The following is a 19,928-nucleotide window of genomic DNA, read 5'->3' on the forward strand; positions in this document are numbered from 1 at the left end:
ATTCCTATCCTAACTTGCCTACGCCTAGAGTCCCTTTGGTGGGCAGAGACTTGCCACCAAAACAGGGGAGTACCATTCACACTACCCTCTGCCGCCCAAACCTTAACAGACTCGTCAGACTATGCATGGGGGGGGGGGGGGGCTCACCTGGCAAGGAAGTGCATTCAGGGCAAATGGAACCAAAGTCAAATGCACCTACACATAAATCAAAAGGAAATGTTAGCTGTATAGAATGCTCTGACAGCCTTCAAGGACCACATTCTTCCAGGACAACTAATGGTAGACGGACAACACCACCGTCATGTGGTACATAAACAAGCAAGGGGTACACACTCTTACCCCCTCTGCAGACTAGCCATGGCATTGTGGAACACAGCCTTGTGCTACCAAGTGAATCTGCAAGCTCAATTCCTGCCAGGAAAACTAAATACACTGGCAGATGGACTAAGCAGAAACCTCCTGGACCCACACAAGTGGAAACTGGAACCAAGGATTTTCAACATGTTGACAAGCAAATTGGAGAGCCCAGATATAGACCTGTTTGCCTCCCCCCAGAACCATCAGTTGGACAAATTTTGCGCAAGGATTCCCCACAAACTAACTTGGAAAGTGGGTGCTCTATCCTTCAGCTGGAAAAACCTGTCAGTTTATGCCTTTCCTCCTCTGCTTTGCAGGGTACTACTAAAGATCAAACAGGACAAGCCAAGGACTATTTTAATTGCACCAGACTGTCCACTCCAACACTGGTACCCCCACCTGTGCAGTGTGGCACGCTTGGCCCCATGGCACCTGCCTCAGACTCCTTCCCTGTTCTCAGCAGGAGAACATGATTCTGCAACCTCAGCTGCAAACCCTGAACCTAGCAAGCCTGGCTAATTACCTAGTCTCTCTTTTACCACCCCTCAGTAAATCAGTGTTGGATATCATTTTAGAGGCAAGGAGGCCTAGTACTAGAAAATCTTATGCTGCAAAATGGAAAAGATTTTGTACCTGGAACTACTCTCAAGGGATGAGCGCAGCAGTGCCCAATTTACTTCAGATTCTACAATATTTGACAGATGGTTCATAAGGGCTTGTCCTTTTCCTTCATCAAAATTCATGCCTCAGCCATTTCGGCTCATTATAGCACAGAGCCCTCCCCTCTTCTCTCCCCCACTGCTCAAGCAGTTCCTCAGAGGGGTGAAATATTTAAGGCCACCCAGGAGAGCTCCAACTCCAGCCTGGAACCTTAACTTTGTCTTGGAGAAACTCAGTCTTCCTCCTTTCGAGCCAGCTGCTACTGCAGATTTAAAATTCCTTACATGGAAAACAGCTTTCCTTTCAGCAATCACTTCTGCAAGAAGGGTATCTGAATTACAGGCCCTTAGGCAGTGGAGCCTTTCATCTTTCATGTAGACAAGGGTGTCCCTCAGAAACTATCCCTCCTTCATTCCCAAGGCGATATCCACTGTAGCTCTTAATTAGTCCATTTGCCTACCTTCTTTCCTAACCCACAGAACAAAGGGGAACGGATACTGCACTCCTTATGTGCACAAACAACTTAGATTCTACGTGGACAGGACTAAACCTCAAAGGAAATCTGAACTGCTGGTGGCATTTGCTGCAGGGACAGAGGGGAAAGCTATTTCAAAGCAAACCATTTCAAAATGGATAGGCCACTGCATTCATTTCTGCTATAAGCACCATGGAAAACCTATCCCACAGGGCATCAGACCCCATTCAACCAGGGCTGCATCTACCTCTACAGCCTTTCTCAGGGGTGTCCCTACAAGGGACATCCTAGAAGCTGCTACTTGGAGTTCTGTACATACTTTATCCAAGGATCATAATTTGCCAATTTTCTCTAAATCCACAGCTGGTTTTGCCACTGCAGTCTTGCAGGGCCTTATAGCTGGTCCTAATTCTATTTAAATTCCTCCTCCCAACCTTAGCTTTGGGAATCTACCCAAATGTAATTACTGCAACAGTGAAACACTAAGAACATAGTATAGTTGTGTACACTTACCATAAATATAGATGTTAGTGTGTTCACTGTTGCAGTCCTGGTTACCCTCCCTCCAGCCCCCTTTCTTCTTTTGGCTATACCTCTACTCTCAGTTACTATGCTCAAAAAGCTTTTTGGTGGGTTTTTTTTTTCGTTGGAGGTATATCCTTGTATTATAGATTTAATTGCTTCCCATTAGGGGGTCACCTGACATCTGGGGCAAGAAAAACTGATGTAATATCGGCTGCATGTCTTATACCCCTGACGTCATGGAAGAAGGGACAGCAACCGATGCAGGACCCAAGACTTTGTTAATCAGGCCGACTGAGGGCTACTGCAAGCAGATAACCCAAATGTAATGACTGCAACAGTGAATACACTCTAACATCTACATTTGTGGTAAGTGTACACAACAGTACTTTCTATTAGGGGATTTGATTTGCTGAGTGAATCTGTGGAGGTTGACATAAGTAGTGGAAATAGTTATATGGTGGCCAGTCAAGCCAGTCAATGCTGAAGTCTCCTAGAATTGTTTCTAGAGGGAGTGTCTCTGGTGCCCAGTGGAGTAAGTTCTCAAGGGTGGATATATTACCATGTGGGAAGTAGCACCCAATTATATTAGTTTTTCTAGTGTTAATTTTTAGGTTAGATAAAAATTTTGGCGGTACTTGGGGTTGGAGTTGGTATGTCTAAATGTGACATTAATTATCTAGTCTTTAAATATCGCAAACCTCCTCCCTTTTTGTTTCTTCTGTCTTTGCAGTGAGTTATAGCCAGGGGGAGTAATTTCATTATTGGAGATGTCCGATTTTAGCCATGTTTCAGTTAGAAGTACTACATCTTGTGAGTAGAGGGAAAGATTAGCATGGAGGTCAAGGACTTTTTTTGATTTACTTCTAATGCTGATGTTTAATATTAGCAAATCAGTAGTATTTCTGTTGAGGCAAGTTAGATTGGGGGTGTATTTGTTTTGAGAAGGGTGATAACATGAGGAGGGCCGGGGTTTGGGTGTATGTCTCCGCTGAGTGGCAGTCTGGATACAATGTTTACAATCAGTTTAATGATTTTGGCGATCTACTTATCGAATAGTAAGGATGGTTTATATTTGAGTGCTTGTATGGTGGAGGTTTTAATACTATGTTGCGATAGGTTGCTATGTGTAAGAGCTGGATGTATGCAGTGTTTTGTGTTTGAAGTAGATTTTGTAGTATGTTGAATAATCTGCTTTTGAGCAGGCAAACTATCAGATTTATTTTGGGGAACAGAGGTAACTATTGGGGGGGGGGGGGTCTGAGCCCTGAATCCACAACTTTTGTAAAGCTGCAGAGGTCTTATCTGATGCCCCAAAGGTTGAACCAGACAAAAACAAGACAACCGGGATCTAGCATTATGGTAAGTACTTTAAGGTCTTTCTTTCAGATATACAAAAATAACTGACAAAACTACTAAGTTTTGACAAGTAGCTATCACTTTATTTCATATATTTGCGATACAAGTTCTATGCCACTAGATATAATTTCTTTAGTTATACGACTATGTAGCATATCATCTAACAAACTTATTTTGTGACTCAGACCATTTATGAAATGAGTCGTAATGAAGTGTGCTATTTATAAAAGATTTGGGTGAAAGCAAGGGTTTTCCCAACTTTAAAAGAGTTCAGCAAGAAAGGGACTTGCTGTTGAGGACTGAATGAGTTAACTGTAAACCAGTTATTTAGTTTTCCTGACTTTCCTCAGAATTCCAGCTGGAGAGAGTATTTGCCCCATTGCTTGGCTGTCCATTGTCAGCTGTGCTTTTATTTTAACAAAAGGATGCAAGTGTGACAATTGGGGAGAGACGGGTGAAGGCTGGCCAGCCTAGTCAAATAGAATTTGATATCTAATTCTATCATTTGTATAAATAAATGTAAACTACAAGCATGTGTTTTTAAATGAAAGAAAAACACTGTAAAATGTGAACTTCACAATTATTACAACATTGCCCCCTTGCTGTAAAGAAAAACTAAGTCAAGCCTTTCAAATGTGTCTTTTGAAATTGAAATGATTTTATGACGTTCTTTGATCTTTAAAGTGGCTAGCTGAAGACATTCCGTCTGTTGTGTTAACTAAGGCCTAATTGCTAGAGTGTGTATGTGAAATGCCTTTTAGTGTTGTATTCTCCTGTTCAGGTGTTAGCTTGCTAAATAATGTAAATGGAGTTTCTATTAGCCTGGGAACTCTGAGCAGGTGTCAAGATGATGCAATATGAATACTGGGAAAAACTAAGTGTCAAAAATGATTCAATCTGGGGAGGACCTAGAGAACATATTTGTTGGTAATGTTTAAATACTATTTCTCACAAGAGACCAAATAACATTTTGACTTTGGACATCTAACCCAGCACTGCTTATGCTCTTTATGTATAAGTACGATTGTAGCACTGTTTTCTCTTGATTAGCTAAAGATTAGAAAGTTAGATTAAGTATTTTTCTGTGTAATCAGATCTTTCCTACAATATTATTTTAAGTTTGTGTGATCTCTGAACTCTTAGATGTCTCTGTGGTATAGTAGTTTTGTCTTGTGTTTTAATTAAATATTTTTAAAACCTTCCACCTGTGGCTGCTTTGTGTAGAGATAAGCTCTGGAATACATTGCATATTTATAGAGTTTACTAAGTCACTCCAAATTATGCCTTGAGACTGTTTAGTCATACTACCATTGGATATTAATATTGCACAGTAATAATTGGACACCCTTTTAAGGGACTTTTAGTAGCTGATATTAACTGGGTGGTGGCAGTAATTACTACCGTGTAGTCTGGGTAAAGGGGCACAGTTGGAGAATCTGTCAACCTTTCCCAGTAGTGTCTGAAGTCGTATAAATACTTAGTGTGTGCGTGTTGTGTCAGCTACTTGGCAGGGAAACGAAACACTGGTTGGACAGAGAGGGTACTGGAGGTTCTAGCTTGCCCAGTTAGGCTGAGACCTGGACCCTATAGCTGTGCCAGTGGGGAGTCTTATTGGGGACCTGATGAGCAAGAAAGCAGCCAGCCACAGACTGACTGTGATCTCTGTGTGCACTTAAGGGAAACTACTTTACTGTGTATTAGTTATTTTCTGTTCTAGGAGACTACCTCCCTGGTGTTAGTGGTGAGGATTGAGGCTCCGTGATTGCTGAGCCAGGGCATGGTCGTCACAGTAAGAAAATAGGATCCGTTAAATTTTTTTTATTTTTGTTCTAAAATTGGGGCTAAACATTTTTTAAAGGTAACACTGTCCAGGAGGTCCAGTCCACATAGTTTTTTTTGATATGTAAAGTATAAGAGTTTACCAAATAAACACACCAAACAAACCTGGAAAAACTAGAAAAACGATGTGCAAGACCAACAAACACACCAAAGCCCAAGCCTCCATTCCACTCTAGATATAAAGTCCAACTCGGTAAAAGTGAAAAAGTACAAATTTATTTTAAGCCGTTAAAACCATACGCTTTCGTCAGCTCACAGTCCGACTTCTTAAGAACAAACAAGCAAACAGTGCCTCACCTTCATCAAAAAGATTTAAACAATTCACTAATTGAAAATGACGAATCACATGATTGAAACTCCTCAAAATTAAAGCACCAGCACTAGAAAGAATAAATAACTAAATATTTAAGGAATGATAGTGCAAAACCAAACTTTAAAACGTATCTCATAGAAAAAAACAAGTTGCCAAAAAGCAATATATACATACACACTTGTAAAGTCTAGATAGCCTTTGAAAATAAATAAGATTGAATTCTAACAACTATAAAAAGCACCCACTGCCTAGTGGGAAACTAAAAAGATTAGAAGGAGAAACCACACTACCAGTTGTTGTCATGGTCCACGGAGCTTAGTAGCCTCATACCAGGAAGCAAATACACGCTCTCCTTTGAAAAAAATGATACAGCTAAATTCTGTATCAACGATATCCCTAATCTATAAAATGTGGTAATATTTCGCCAAACATATACATATCCTAACTTAATACTGCTGCTCTATGGCAGGTATGTATTGCCAACACAACAGTATAGCGAATTCACACTCGGTTAAAAAAGGATATGGCTGAACTCTGTAACAACAATATCCCAAATCTGCAATAAGTGAGAATGTTTCTCAGAACATATTTGTAACCTGTCTTAATGCTACTACCCTATGACAGGTGTATATTACCAACTCAGTGGTGAGGTTGGTATCGTCTAACAGCCGCCCTGTTCCAAACTATTGGGCCGACTTCTGAAAAGACTAATCCTCTAACCCTCACCCCTGTCACCAATCTACCTGGATGACACTGGATGTAATACCTGTCACCCGTGGCATGATCCGACAGGAGGTGGACCAAACTATCAACTCTGTTCCATACTCCCTGTCATGTAACCAGTACCTTCTGACCCCCCTAACTATTCGATACTAATACAATGGGCATCTGTTCAAACATCGGAGATGGTAATAAATACAGTACTGGTCTAACGAGTTAGAAATTGAGACAAATTAGTGCTGGCCTCGAAGATATTGTACTGAAGGACTGGTATAACTGGTTGTTAGAAGAAAAATACTGTATATAAATACTAGAAAAAGGCTACAAGTTCCGTGGGTCCCCCTTGCTGGGCCCCGAGACATACCAATATGTGTGGTCGGACCTTATGTATAGAGTGTGTATTAGAAACATGAATACTACTACTGATGAAGGACATCGACTGGGGTGGCATGAACACATAATGAGGCACAAATAATACTCAAAATATAAGGAAATTAAAAAACTGGCTTTCAATGACAGGGAATGTGTAAAACATATAAAAACCCCTCAAGTGTGAAGTGATGTTGCAACTGGTCACCTCTTGAGCCTCTAACTTCAATAAACAAGCCAAATTCAAAGAACCGTTTAGGCCAGGCACATGACATGCATTCAACTTTAGTTGCCACCACAGTTCCCTACTTTTTAAATACAAGGGAGTGTGACCTCCCCTCGGGGACAATCATTTATTATGTAAAAGACTAGTGAATCTGTTGCACCCAACCCAATACTGAACAACTTTAAAAACTTCACAAACGAGCCTGTCTTAACTTCAAAACACTATTAATATTGATGTTCTCGTTCAAGCCACGAAACCAGCTGGAGTCCAGTTTTAATTGTCCCCTAGAACAGGTTTAGGTTCCACTGGGTTTAACTATAACAAACCAGAAGTTTTTAGGACAAATATTCATCTCACGCTAGTACATGACTGCTTGCCTGAATGTTCAAGTCAACATTTAAAATGATTTTTTATTTCTGTTTTTTTATTTGTTGACTATTTTTATTTTGATACAATATATCCACCTGAATGTTTGCATATTGTAAGCAAACAGGTTTGATTATTATAGTTGGTCAATTGATTTACTAATCTTAAGGAATGAATCTTTTTAGGTTGGGATATTTTTAAATGAACAATATTATTGTTTTTAAATCAGTCTGTTAATTAACAAGGACAGGTGACTAATTGACTATTTAATGGTTGGAAGTGAAGCACTACTTTTGTTTCACCTTGAGAAAGCTCGGTATTAACAGAGTGAAAGCGCTTGGTTTATATTCTTTGGTTTTGAATAAACGCTTGGATCATAAAGCTTTGCGGTTTGGCATTTATTCCGACCACATTTATTTTGACTGCATTTATAAGCTTGTTTTCTGGGTCCTGTGGTGCCACGCTCAGTTTTCTTGTTTGGTTGGATTCTTTCTTTTTTGGATTTACTGTTTTTTTCGGAGCTCATGGCAGAAGGAATGGAAACTGGCAACTTTTTAGACACTTCCTCCCTACTTTGGGAGGACCCAGACATGGCTCCTGTTACTCTAGGAGAGTTTAAACAGGTTTTAACTCTCCTTACTCAACTTACTAATTCTTTAAACGAGAGAAATGGTGTTTCTTTAACCGAATTACCTTGTAATCAGCAACAGCTAACTAATGAGGCACAGGTCACAGCACTTTTGGAATGCCTAATGCTAATTTTAACAGGTCAAGCGATGTATCTCCTAATAATGCGAAGGCGGACAATTCTACAGCACTATCCAGATCTAAAGTGATTTCTAATCATGAAGGTGACGGGAAACGAAAGAATTTTGATTTTAAAGGGTGGACTGCACACCAGTTTCCTTTTAAACAAGGTACTGTGATTTTTGACACTATCCGTAATACGGAAGTGAATTTTAGTGACTTTAAAGAGAAACTTTATGCTTACAAGAACAACCAACTTGAAATAGACTATTTAAAAGAATGTGTGCGTGTACAAAGGGTTTCGAAGGGCTTGCATTTTTTTTAATTTCCTAACAACGTAGAACCAGGAACCAAGCTACATGACCAGTTATGTGACATTTTTAACAAAGTCGGTTTGGATATGTTGAAATGTATGGTAAGTGAATATGAAAGGAAAGCCAATAGACTACTCGGTGATTTAAACACTTTGAATGAGAATATGGTTAAAAATGCCAAGTTTGACAGTGTAAAAGCTGATTATGACAGAATTTTTAGTGAAGTTGACCAACATTGTATTCTAAATCGTAAAATGAGGAAATTGGAGCGGGACTTGAGTACAGGGAAGGGAGAGCATTTCCCGTTTCTAACACAAAGGGGCAGAGATATAATTATAAGGACAATGTGTTTACTAATAGGGGGGAGGAGGCTTGTCACTCGAACCATGAACCTTTAAGAACTGATGGTTTGAGAAAGGAGTGAGAGAATTGCAAAAAAAAAGTAGAAAACAGTCGGTGCAGGATTTTCAACATCCCCTGGGATCTGAACACCAGCACAGCGCTTGGAACCACCCCCCGAATTGAATTTAGTATGCAACACAATTTTATCTACAGAAGAACTCACAACTAATGAAAAACAAATAGTACGTAGGATGAACAATTTCACCATTTTTAATTTTACGGATTTAGAACCCACAAACAGCTTTTCTGAATGATTTGCTAAGGGTTTCCACTTTGTCACTTTAAAATCGGTCCATATAACAAAAACTTTAATTGATTTTAAAACTTTTTTTGAGACAACTAAATTTAAGTCTCATGTTTAAGTCTCATGTTTAAACTGCAAGAAAACATCTGTAAACCCCTCACTAGAAAGAACACTTTTAACCCTCCCACACACCCTTCCTTAAAGGTATTTGAAGAACTGGTTGAAAGGGATATCAGGAGATTGGAACAATCTAAAAGTTCCTTCCCGGTAAATAACCTGAACGAAAATGAACTTGAATTGATCAGCCTTTTGAAAAAAGGATGTAGGGTCATGAAACCCGATAAGGGAGGGGGAGCAGTGTTGATGTACACAGTCGACTATGAATCACATATTCATAGTCTGTTACAAGATTCAGCGCAATATGAGCTGGTATCTAAAAACGAGATTAATATAGCTTATGCTAAAATTAATTACCAGCTACATGATCATTTGTTACAGAAAGTAATTAACGAACAGCTTTACAACTATTTACATGTGAATAGGCCGAAAATAGCTAACATTTTTGACATCCCCAAAACACATCATTAGAACCACTTAAATTTAGACCAATAGTTTCTGGAGCGGGAAGTATTACTGAACCATTTTCAAAGTTTATTGATTTTACCTTAAAACAGTACGTCACAAGTATAGTACACATTTGTAAGGATTCCTGGGACTTTGAGGGGAATAGACCAAAATGTATTTAGTTCACAAATTAATGGTTACAGTGGACGTAGTGGAGCTTTACCCAAGTATTCCATATCAAATAGGTCTAGAGTGGTTTGGCCAGATTTTGGCAATGGAGGCAGACCTCAGCCCTAAAGTTACTAACCTTATCTTAGAATTAATGGAAATGGTGCTTGAGCAACTTTATCCATTTCAACGGTGAATTTTATCGGCAGAGGAAAGGGGTGGCCATGGGAGCCCCTTGTGCCTCTTTATATGCCAATATTGTTCTATACTATTGGGAAAAGAACTTTGTTTTTACAAGTACATGGTATCAGGATGTTTTACATTATAGGAGATATTTGGATGACATTTGTATTTTATGGAAAGGTAGTGAGGACAGTCTATTAGGTTTTTTACAATATATTAATGATTCAACATCAATTTTGGAGTTTACCTACAAAATAAAGATAAACTTCACTACTTGGACATTACGCTATCTAAGGATTACGTCAACCAATGATGTTTTCAATCAACATTATATAGGAAAAGCTCCTATTCTAATTCTTATCTCCACTTTCAAAGTGGACATCCTTTCTACCAAAAGAAGGGTATAGTAAAAGGGCAGTTAATTAGGGCTTCACGTATGTCCAGTACCCCAGAAGGCTTTCTGGAAGAAGTTGGCATTTTAAAAAGTCTTTTTTTAGAAAAAGGATATCTGGTTACTTTGGTAGATAATTTAATTCAAGAAGTGAACCAGGGTAGAGACACATTTTATTCCCCTTTGTTGGGAATTGGTTTAAACACTTCTCCCCAACACAGACAAATAATCATGACGTCAAAAATAGTTTTATACACACATACTCAGCTAATTCGTACAAGATTGAGCAAATTATCCATAATTATTGGCCTATTCTTAGTACACATGATGAAATAAAAACATACATTCCAACTAATCCCCACTTTGTCAGAAAGAGGGACACAAACTTAAGTGCTTTTGGAAATTAGACATGAGATTTTACCCAACAGGGACAACAAGAAAGTCTGTACTTACCCATGTGGCAGTTGCAAGCAATGTCATGCCATGTTAAACTCTGGTGTTTTATATCTCCCTTCTAGGGCATTTAGATTTACTTCCACTAAATACTTTAATTGTGGAGCGAAGGGAGTGGTATATTTAGGGTTTTGTGAAACATGTGGGTTCTACGTGGTCCTCTGGTGCTCCAAGAGAGAGAAAACAAATTGATTTTAAAGGGACTGCTTAAACCATCTTTTGAGGAAGTTATCAGTCGAAATCTAAATCCTCCAAGTCAAAGAAAAGGTCTCCGGCACCATCTGCATCTTCGAAGCCTCCGGAGAAGATTACTATACTGGACTCTGCTTCCCCGGCTCCCCTGTCCTCTGGGCCACAGGAGGTATCTGTGTTAAGTGAATCGGCGTCCGCTCCGATCATTCTCAAACCCATTCGGAGCCGGTTGCCTAGTGTGAGGCATGGTTCACCAGAGAAGAGATCCCATTCCCCTTCCATCTCCTCCAAATCCTCCAGGCTTTCTGATTTGGATGTGGATAGGGTAGTGCAGAGGCTCCTACAGTCGCCGGTGTTGACTAAATTGGTTTTGGCTCCGACCCAGTCTGCTCCGTTGCCCATTCCTATGGCTGTTTCGATAATTCCTCCTCCACGCACATCCTTGTTGTCGGAGCCGGTATGTTCCGCTCAGAGAGATGTTCTTGCGCCGACTCCAATACCCCCCTTGGGTTTATCGGTGCCGACCTCTGCTCAGACCATGTCTGTCCCGTTCACAGGTTTCGAGACTCTGGTCTCCTCAGTCGGGCCCGAAGGGGATACTTTGGGACATCTTTCAGTTCAGAGTCTCCCACTCGGTGCATCGGCTCGGTGGACCCCGGTCGTGGCGTTGGAGGTCGGTCCTCAGACTCGGGGTGACCTGCCTTCGAGGCCATGGCGGAGAGCGCTGGCCAGATAGTCAGCTACATCACTCAGGTCGGTCATTCCATCCCCTACCACTCCAGTGAGAGCTTCTGACACTCACCTATCATTGGACAGTAGAGCGCCAGGCCCTAAGGACACCCCCACGAGCGGTCCCCCACTTTCTGAAGGTCTCTCAGAGCCAATGTCTGAGGAACCTCCCAGAAAGAAGTTATGCAAGAGGAAGCACATAGACTCCCAGGACGAGTCTCTCACTTCCCGATACTGACCTCGAGGAATCTGAAGGATCCCCCAAGTCTTCCCCCCTGATGTTTCCTTCTCCGATATCCTAGAGATACTGAAACAGAGGAGACTGGCCTTCCAAAGCCCCTTCCGAGGAGGAGTCAGTATTCCTTAAGTCTTTTGGCGCTCAACCCTCCGCCTCCTGGGTGTCCCCACCCTTCGATGAACTTCTTGACCTTATTTATCGAAGGGTATGGGAAAAACCTGATTCTGTGGAGCCTGTGCCCAGGCGCTCCAACAAATTTCTGTCCGCCCCTCAGGGAAAAGAGTTTCTGTCAAAGGGCATCCCTGTAGATGCCATGGTGGTGGCGGCAGCCACCCAGAAGGAAGTTGCAGAGTCTTCCTCGTGGGTCCATCCTCCCAACAAGGAGTCTAGAACTGTGGACCGGTACGGGAAGCGTACCCTGTCTTCAGCCATCTTCACTTTACGGTCGCTGAATTACTTGTCTCATTTCACTCTGCTCCAGAGAGAGCTCCTTAAAGAACTGGGAGATACTCTTGCAGGTAACATACCTGAGGCGGTAGCTCAGTTAACGCACAGGTTTCTACCCTCAACTCCATCACAAACTCGTCCATGCGACTCGTATCGTATGCGGCCGAGGGAGCGAGTAGGGTGGCCAGCTCAGGAGTAACCCTTAGAAGGCAAGCCTGGCTGCGCCTGTGTCACTTCACGGAGGCCTTCAAATCTTCCTTCACTGATGCCCCTTTCGATGGTTCCTCCTTGTTTGGGACCAAAGTGAAAGACACCCTCACCAGGTGCGAGCAAGAGGGAAAGACCCTGTCTGCCGTAGGGGTCCGTTTTTCCCCTTCCGTCTAGGCCTTATCCCAAGGCCCAGTGGGGGGTGGGATGTGGTTCAAGAAATCGCACAGTTTTTTTCCTGCTGCACAAGGTGGACCCCCCTCCAGAGGCAGGGAGTTATTCAGGGAGATGTCACCCCAGAGGCAGAGGGGGCCCCCGCAATTCTGGAGACCGTGACTCCTTCCGTGGCTCCCCATACTCATTCCTGAGGGTGTGCCCGACTGTCTTATCTGGAGCCAGTCGGGGGTCCAATTTCCTTGTATCCGGAAGCCTGTGAAAGCATCACCCAGGACCGATGGGTATTAAGGATAATTTCTGGAGGTTACCTCATTCCATTCTCTTCAGTACCCCTAAAATCCCGGACATTCCACCCAGTCAAAGGGATCAAGCAGCCTCAGATATCTCAGCTGCTAGAGAAAGGAGCCATCCAACCAGTCCTCTCAGACCAAATCTGATTAGGGACTTGCTCAAGATTCAGATCTCAGTCAACTCAACAATTACATACACAAGTCCAAATTCCGTATAGTCACTCTACAATCCATTCTCCCATTGTTGGGAGAGGAAGTATGGATGTGCTTCATCGACCTCAAAGATGCTTCTATGTCAAAATGGACAGGGCATCCAGGTGTCCTCTACGCTTCCGGCTGGGAACCAGTCACTTGTGTCACCACAGCCCCCAGGGTGTTCACCAAGTGTATGTCAGTGGTGACTGCTCACTTGCCAGGCATCAACTAATTCAAACCAGGGACGCTACTATCAGTCTGTCACCAACTAGGCATCACAATAAACTGGAAAAAATCTGCCTTATTGCTCTTACAGCGTGTCACCTTTATAGGAGCAGAGCTGGACACCATTCAAATGTGAGCATTCTTACCATAGGAAAGGATTACAGGGTTGCAGCAACAAATTCTCACGCAGATTCCCCTGAGACATGCGAAGGCAAGACTGATTCTACAACTCCTAGGTACCATGGCGGCGACTATCATGTTGGTTCCTCTAGGGAGATTACACATGAGACTTATTCAATGGCTCCTCTTTGTCCAGTGGTCTGTCCAAAGACTTCCGGTATCCCATCCAATCTTAATGACAGACGTATGCAAACAGGACCTCCGTTGGTGGCTGTGCACCAACAACTTGAACGGGGGAAAAGCCCTTTGTTCCACCCGTCCCTGTTGCCACAGTGACCACGGACACCTCCCAGATGGGGTGGGGGGGGGGCATTATCTCGGCAGGTCAGTCCAAGACACGTGGCAGGAACACGAGATACATTTGCACATAAATGTCCTGGAGATGAGAGCAGTGCTTCTTGTGTTGCAGGCACTTCAAGAAGTTTTTCCTCTAGGGACTACTGCGATACACTCGGACAACATGTCAGTAGTGTGGTATTTCAAACAAGGGGGAACCCGATCTTACCCACTATGCAGAGAGGCCATGCGTGTGTGGCATTGGGCAATAACTTCTGGTGGCAACACACATTCTGGGGAAGACCAATGTAATAGCGGACAAGCTAAGCAGGACGATCCTTGTGCTCTACAAGTGGTCCCTGATTCACCTGGTTGCAGAGCGAATCTTCAGCAGATGGGGTCAACCTTGCTGCGACCTTTTTGCCAGCCCTGTCAATGCGAAATGCAGCAGGCTCAGTTGGCCCTCTGGTCTGCTTTATGCTTTCCCTCCATTTCCCCTTCTCTCAAGGATGATTCAGAAAGCACAATCTTTGGGAGGCAGAATGATTCTGATTGCCCCACACTGGATGGTTCCCCTTCCTTCAACCTTACATTGTGGATACACCTTGGATTCTGGAACCCCTTCCAGATTTACTGACACCCATGTTGACAGTTCCACCCCTCTCTGAGGACACTCCGGTTGACAGCCTGGCTACTCTGCTTCCATCGTTAGTCAGATGTCACAATTTTTCACTGGAAGTAGTCCATATATTATCGTCCTCTCATAAACGATCCACTAGTAAAATCTGCTCTAGCAAATGGAAAAGGTTCTCTATCTGGTCTCATTCTAGAGGCATTGATCCCTACATGGCTCCAATTGATTCGATTCTGGAGTTTTTGTCTACTCTGTTCTATCAAGGGTCCGCATCAGCCACCATCAAAGTTCAGCTGGCGGCTATATCAAGCTTCCACGTGGCCAGTTAGCCAGCCTTATGGCACACACTGTGTAAAGCATTCCTTAAAGGTACTCTGTTACTTCGTCCCCCAGTATCCCAACCTGTCATGCCCTGGGACCTCAATTTTGTTCTTCAAGCCCTCACTCTTCCACCATTTGAGCCTGCAGCTACCTGCGAGTTAAAATTCTTGTCATGGAAAACAGCATTTTTAACAGCAGTCACTTCAGCGAGGTAGGTATCTGAGATTCAAGCCCTCTCCATCAAACCCCCATATTTGATCTTCCATAAAGAGTCTCTTAGACCAAACCCATCATTCCTTCCCAAAGTGGCTTCTGTGTCTAATATGAATCAGTCTATTGAGCTGCCAGTTTTCTTCCCCAATTTTTCTAACAAGGCAGAATTCAGATTTCACCAATTGGATGTACATAGACAGTTGCGCTTCTATCTACACCGGACGAAAGATATCCGGAAATCTGACCAATTCTGTCTCCTTTTCGGAGAACCGGCCTGGTTCTCCGGTATCCAAGGTCACGCTCTCTAGATGGATAGCCAGCTGTATTTCCTTCATCTTCAGACAGCAAGTAAAAATTTGCCTTTTCCTGCTAAAGCCCACTCCACAAGAGCGGTCTCCACATCCACAGCCTATCAAGCTAGATGGTCAATGGATGATATATGTGCTGCGACCACTTGGGCTTCTCCTCACACCTTTGTTTCTCATTACAAATTGGACGTGGTTTCCAGGGGCAGATCTTCCACAGTTCTCAGGAGTATTTTCCTATGAGCCCCCCAGAATGTATGTGCTAGGTATGCTGTCCCACGGGTGAGAATGTAGGCGAGATGGGACTACATAACATCAAGAAGTTATGTACTCACCACAATGTTAGATGTATGTAGTCCATCTCGCCTCGCATTCTTTCTTACTTACCCTCCCGCCTTCCCCCCTGCCTGGAGGATTTGGAAGGTAGATTGTATCCTGCAGAGTCCCTTTGAATAGTTTTTGTTTGTATGGATGCGTGGTATGTATGCAGTAATTATGTTCTTAGCAGCAAACTAAATCTGGGGATACGAAGCAGGGTACCATGGGATACCCTCTTAGCCCAGCCAATCAAGGACTTTTGAGCTAGTAAAATAGGCAGAGTCGGAGCCGATATTCGGCTCCGAACCCACGGGTAAGAATGTGAGGCGATATGGGCTACATACATCAAACGTTATGGTGAGTACATAACTTGTTCTCTGCGAAGATGTCGACTCTCGAGTCTGTATCAAACACGTCCATGCGCCTCCTTTCCCACGCCACGGAGGGAGCAGCTAGGGTGGCTGCGACAGGCGTAGTCATGAGGTGACGTACCTGGCTCAGGTTGTGTCAGTTTGCGGACCCTTTAAAGGCGTCATTTACTAATGCTCCCTATGATGGTTCATCTCTTTTTGAGAAGACAGTATGGGACACTCTCTTGCCCAGAGCAAAAGAGACTGGGAAGACTTGCCGTCGGGATCCGCTTCTCTAGCCCTCAGTGGTCCTTTTCTAGGAATCAGAGGGCAAAAGAAGATGTGGTTCCGGAAATCTGTTTTCCCGGGAGTTTCAGGACCACTCATTCCCCCAGAGGTGGGGGGTGGGGACAGGATCGACGCAGACCCATAGGTAGAGGGGGTCCCAGGAATTTCGGGTCTAGGGAACCTTTTTCTGACAGGCCCACACAACAGCCCTGAGGGTTGCCCGACTATCCTATTCTGGAGGTTGTCGGGGGAAGATTTTCCTTGCACCCAGCGGCATGGGAGTCCATAACTGCAGATCGTTGGGTGCTACAAATAATGTCCAGAGGCCACACTATCCCATTTGTTGCCCTGCCAAGTGCTACAAAACTCCTCCCAGATGTTCCACCCGCTCACAGGGAGGCCGCAGCTCGAAGTTTCAAAGCTGCTTCACAAACAAGCCATCGAACCGGTCCCCCTCGACCAGTGCAGATTAGGCATTTACTCCAGGTTCTTTTTAGTGCCAAAAAAGATGGGGGGGGGGGCGCGCCTCGGGCCCATTTTATACCGGTCAACCTTGAATCTCTGTCACCAAACATAAGTTTTGGATGGTCACCCTACAGTCCATTCTACCCTATCTTCAAGAGTGTGACTGATGTGCTCGTTAGACCCTCCAGGATGTTCGCTACCATATCAAGATCCATAGGAGGTCCAGGGGGTTTCTTCGCTTCTGGCTGGGAGCCCGTCACTTCCAGTTCAAAGTTCTACCCTTTGGTCTCACCACAGCCCTCAGGGTGTTTACCAAGGTAATGGCAGTAGTAGTAGCTCACCTGAGGCTTCAGAGAATTCAGGTATTTCCTTACCTGGACGACTGGCTCTTCACTGCATCCACCAAGCGTCTTTTGTCTGGCCAGAGACTACTTTCTTCTCTTGTCATATCGGCTGGGGATTACAGTCAATGTTGACAAATCCCTTTTGCAACCTGTACAAGTCCTAGATTTCATCGGGGCATGGCTAGACACTTTGCAACTAAAAGTCTTCCGAACACCAGACAGGATCTTAAACCTCAGGTATCACATTGCTCTAATCATGGACTTCAGATTTCTTCCAAAGGCTTGCGATGTTCTCTGAGCTCTGGGCTCCATGGCTGCCACAATCTCTCTTCTTCCCTATACACACCTTCACATGCGGGTCCTTCAATGGACTCTAGCTGTTCAATGGTCTTGGCTAGACCTTCCCATGGATTTTCCGATAAGGATCAGTCACACCTGCATGATGTCTCTCCTTTGGTGGCTCCATTCACTGGATGTTGCAGCGGGACGCCTTTTCGGGTCATCTCCAGCCCAAGCCACCGTGACCACGGACACCTCCCAACTGTTCGGGAAGGACGGTCCAAGGCACGTGGTCCCAGATAAGAGACCAAGTTGCACACAAATGTTCTGGAGATGAGGGCAGTGCTTTTAGCGTTGAAAGCCTTCCATACGGTCCTTCCTCTGGGTACGATTGCAATTCAGTCAGACAACATGTCGATTGTCTGGTGTATCAACAAGCAGGGGTGAACCAGATCTTACCCTCTGTCGCGAGGCCATGAGAGTGTGGGAGTGGGCGATTTTCCACCGGTCGGTTTCTGATCGCAATGCACATCCCGGGACGCTCCAACATTTTAGTGAACAGATTGAGTCTGGCTATTCTGATGCTGTACGAGTGGTCTCTGCTACAGTCAGTAGCAGAGGAGATATTCCTTGCATGGGGACAGCCTTGCTGCGATCTCTTCGCATCTCCTTCCAACGCGAAGTGCAGCGAGTTCTTCGCTCTGATTCCCTCACCAGGGGATGCCCCCAGAGATGCTCTAGCCCATGTTTGCCCCCCCCCCCCCGGGTTACTGTATGCTTACCCACCGTTGCCACTTATTCTGAAGTTTCTTCAGAAAGCTTGCCTACTGGGGTGCAAAGTGATCCTCATTGCCCAATTCTGGCCTAGTCAAGTTTGGTTCCCCTTCCTTTGGTCTCATCTTGTAGCTCCTCTGTGGATTCTGGATCCCTGCTCTGATCTAATCTCTCATCCTTCGGGTGCCTACTCTCCCAATCTGGACAGTCTCAAGCTGGCAGCTTGGCTGCTCCAGTTCCCTGGATTGCCAGGACTCCTGGTATTTCATCCCATGTTAAATCTATACTAGTAGCTTCTCTTAAAGATTCCACTAGGAAAGTTTATCGAAGTAAATGGAGACGTTTCTCTGTGGGCCTCTCAGAGAAACCTGGATCCTTTTATAGCCCCTGTTCCAGTGGTGGTGGATTTCTTTACTAGTATTTTTCAGCAAGGAGCTAGTTCCTCCATGGTGAAATTACAGCTGGCAGCCATTTCTAATTTTCATGTTGGTGAAAACAAGATCGCCCTGGCCTCTTCTAGGCTGTGTAAAGCCTTTCTAAAAGTTCTCCAGTCATTAGTAACTCCTCCTTTTGAACCTGCAGAATCAGTGGATTTAATGAAGACAGCCTTCCTAGTGGCTATTACGTTGGCTAGGAGGGTCTCTGAGCTTCAGGTTTTGTCTGCCGTACCTCCTTATTTGGTCTTCCATAAAGACCGGGTTTCTCTCTGTACAAATGCTTCTTTTCTACCAAAAGTGGCATCTCAATCAAACCTAAACCAAACAATTAATCTACCCATTTTCTTTCCAGATTTTTAGAACGAGGGTGAAATATAAATTTTGTTAGATGTTCATAGACCACGTTGTTTCTATCTTCATAGAACACAACCCTTCCATAAGTCCGATCAATTATTTGTATAATTTTCTAAACCTCATTTGGGAAAGGCCATTTCCTAGCTAGATGGATCACTTTTTGCATTTTACATATTTACAAAGTCAAGGGTTTATCTCCTCCTGGTCTGGTTAAAGCTCACACTACCAGGTCCATGGTGACTTCAGCTGCTTTTTGGTCTAAGGTTCCGTTGGATGACATTTGTGCAGCAGCAACTTGGGCAAATTCACATACTTTCATCTCCCATTACAAATTAGATCTGATTTCCAGAGGGAGCATGGGAGTCTGTCCCACAGGTTGCAGATAAAATGAAGTAAACTACTTCAAGTTATGTACTCACCAATAACGTTCCATCTGAGTAGTTATACTTCATTTTTCTGCAACCTTCCCACCCTCCGTCCCCCTGACCTTTTCATGTGGATAAACATGTTAGTTTTTAATTTGAGTTGCTAAAGTGTATGGTTGCAGCAAACTCTATCTGATGGGAGATGATGGTGTATTATGGGTAGGGGAGGAGCTCAGAGCAGATGCTAGAAAATAAGTTGCAGGCTCTGATCCAATATGGATCCGAATATCCACAGGTTGCAGAAAAATGAAGTATAACTACTCGGATGGAAGGTTATGGTGAGTACATAACTTTTTTTCATGGCCTCTTCCATTCTAATGATTATTCATATTAGACATCACATTTCTGTTCTCCACCTTGTAGAGAAGGAACTTCAGTTCTGTGTAATGTGGGAGTCCTCTTCCAACTCTGAGCCCTTGTCATTGTGAGGCCACAGTTGCTTTAGACTTTGGGGGTTCCAAAGGCACCAAGGTACAAGGAAAAAATAGAAGTGTGCCAAACTGGGGTTTTCAGAAGTGGCAGTCTCAACAGTTCCCACCACAGAAGGTATCTTCAGAGATATTTAACATCTCTTTGGTACTGCTGGTTATCTG

The 19,928-nt window shown here is 43.7% G+C and overlaps 1 protein-coding gene across 1 annotated transcript in view; it reads left to right on the plus strand.

The window, feature by feature from the left end:
• Positions 1 to 19,928, plus strand: part of CKAP2 (cytoskeleton associated protein 2) — a 741,255-nt gene that overhangs the window by 330,544 nt on the left and 390,783 nt on the right. The gene's annotated exons all lie outside the window — the stretch shown is intronic.

This window comes from Protopterus annectens, chromosome 5.part0 (genome assembly GCF_019279795.1).
Source record: "Protopterus annectens isolate FY-2018-M chromosome 5.part0, PAN1.0, whole genome shotgun sequence".
NCBI classification, from domain to species: domain Eukaryota; kingdom Metazoa; phylum Chordata; order Ceratodontiformes; family Protopteridae; genus Protopterus; species Protopterus annectens.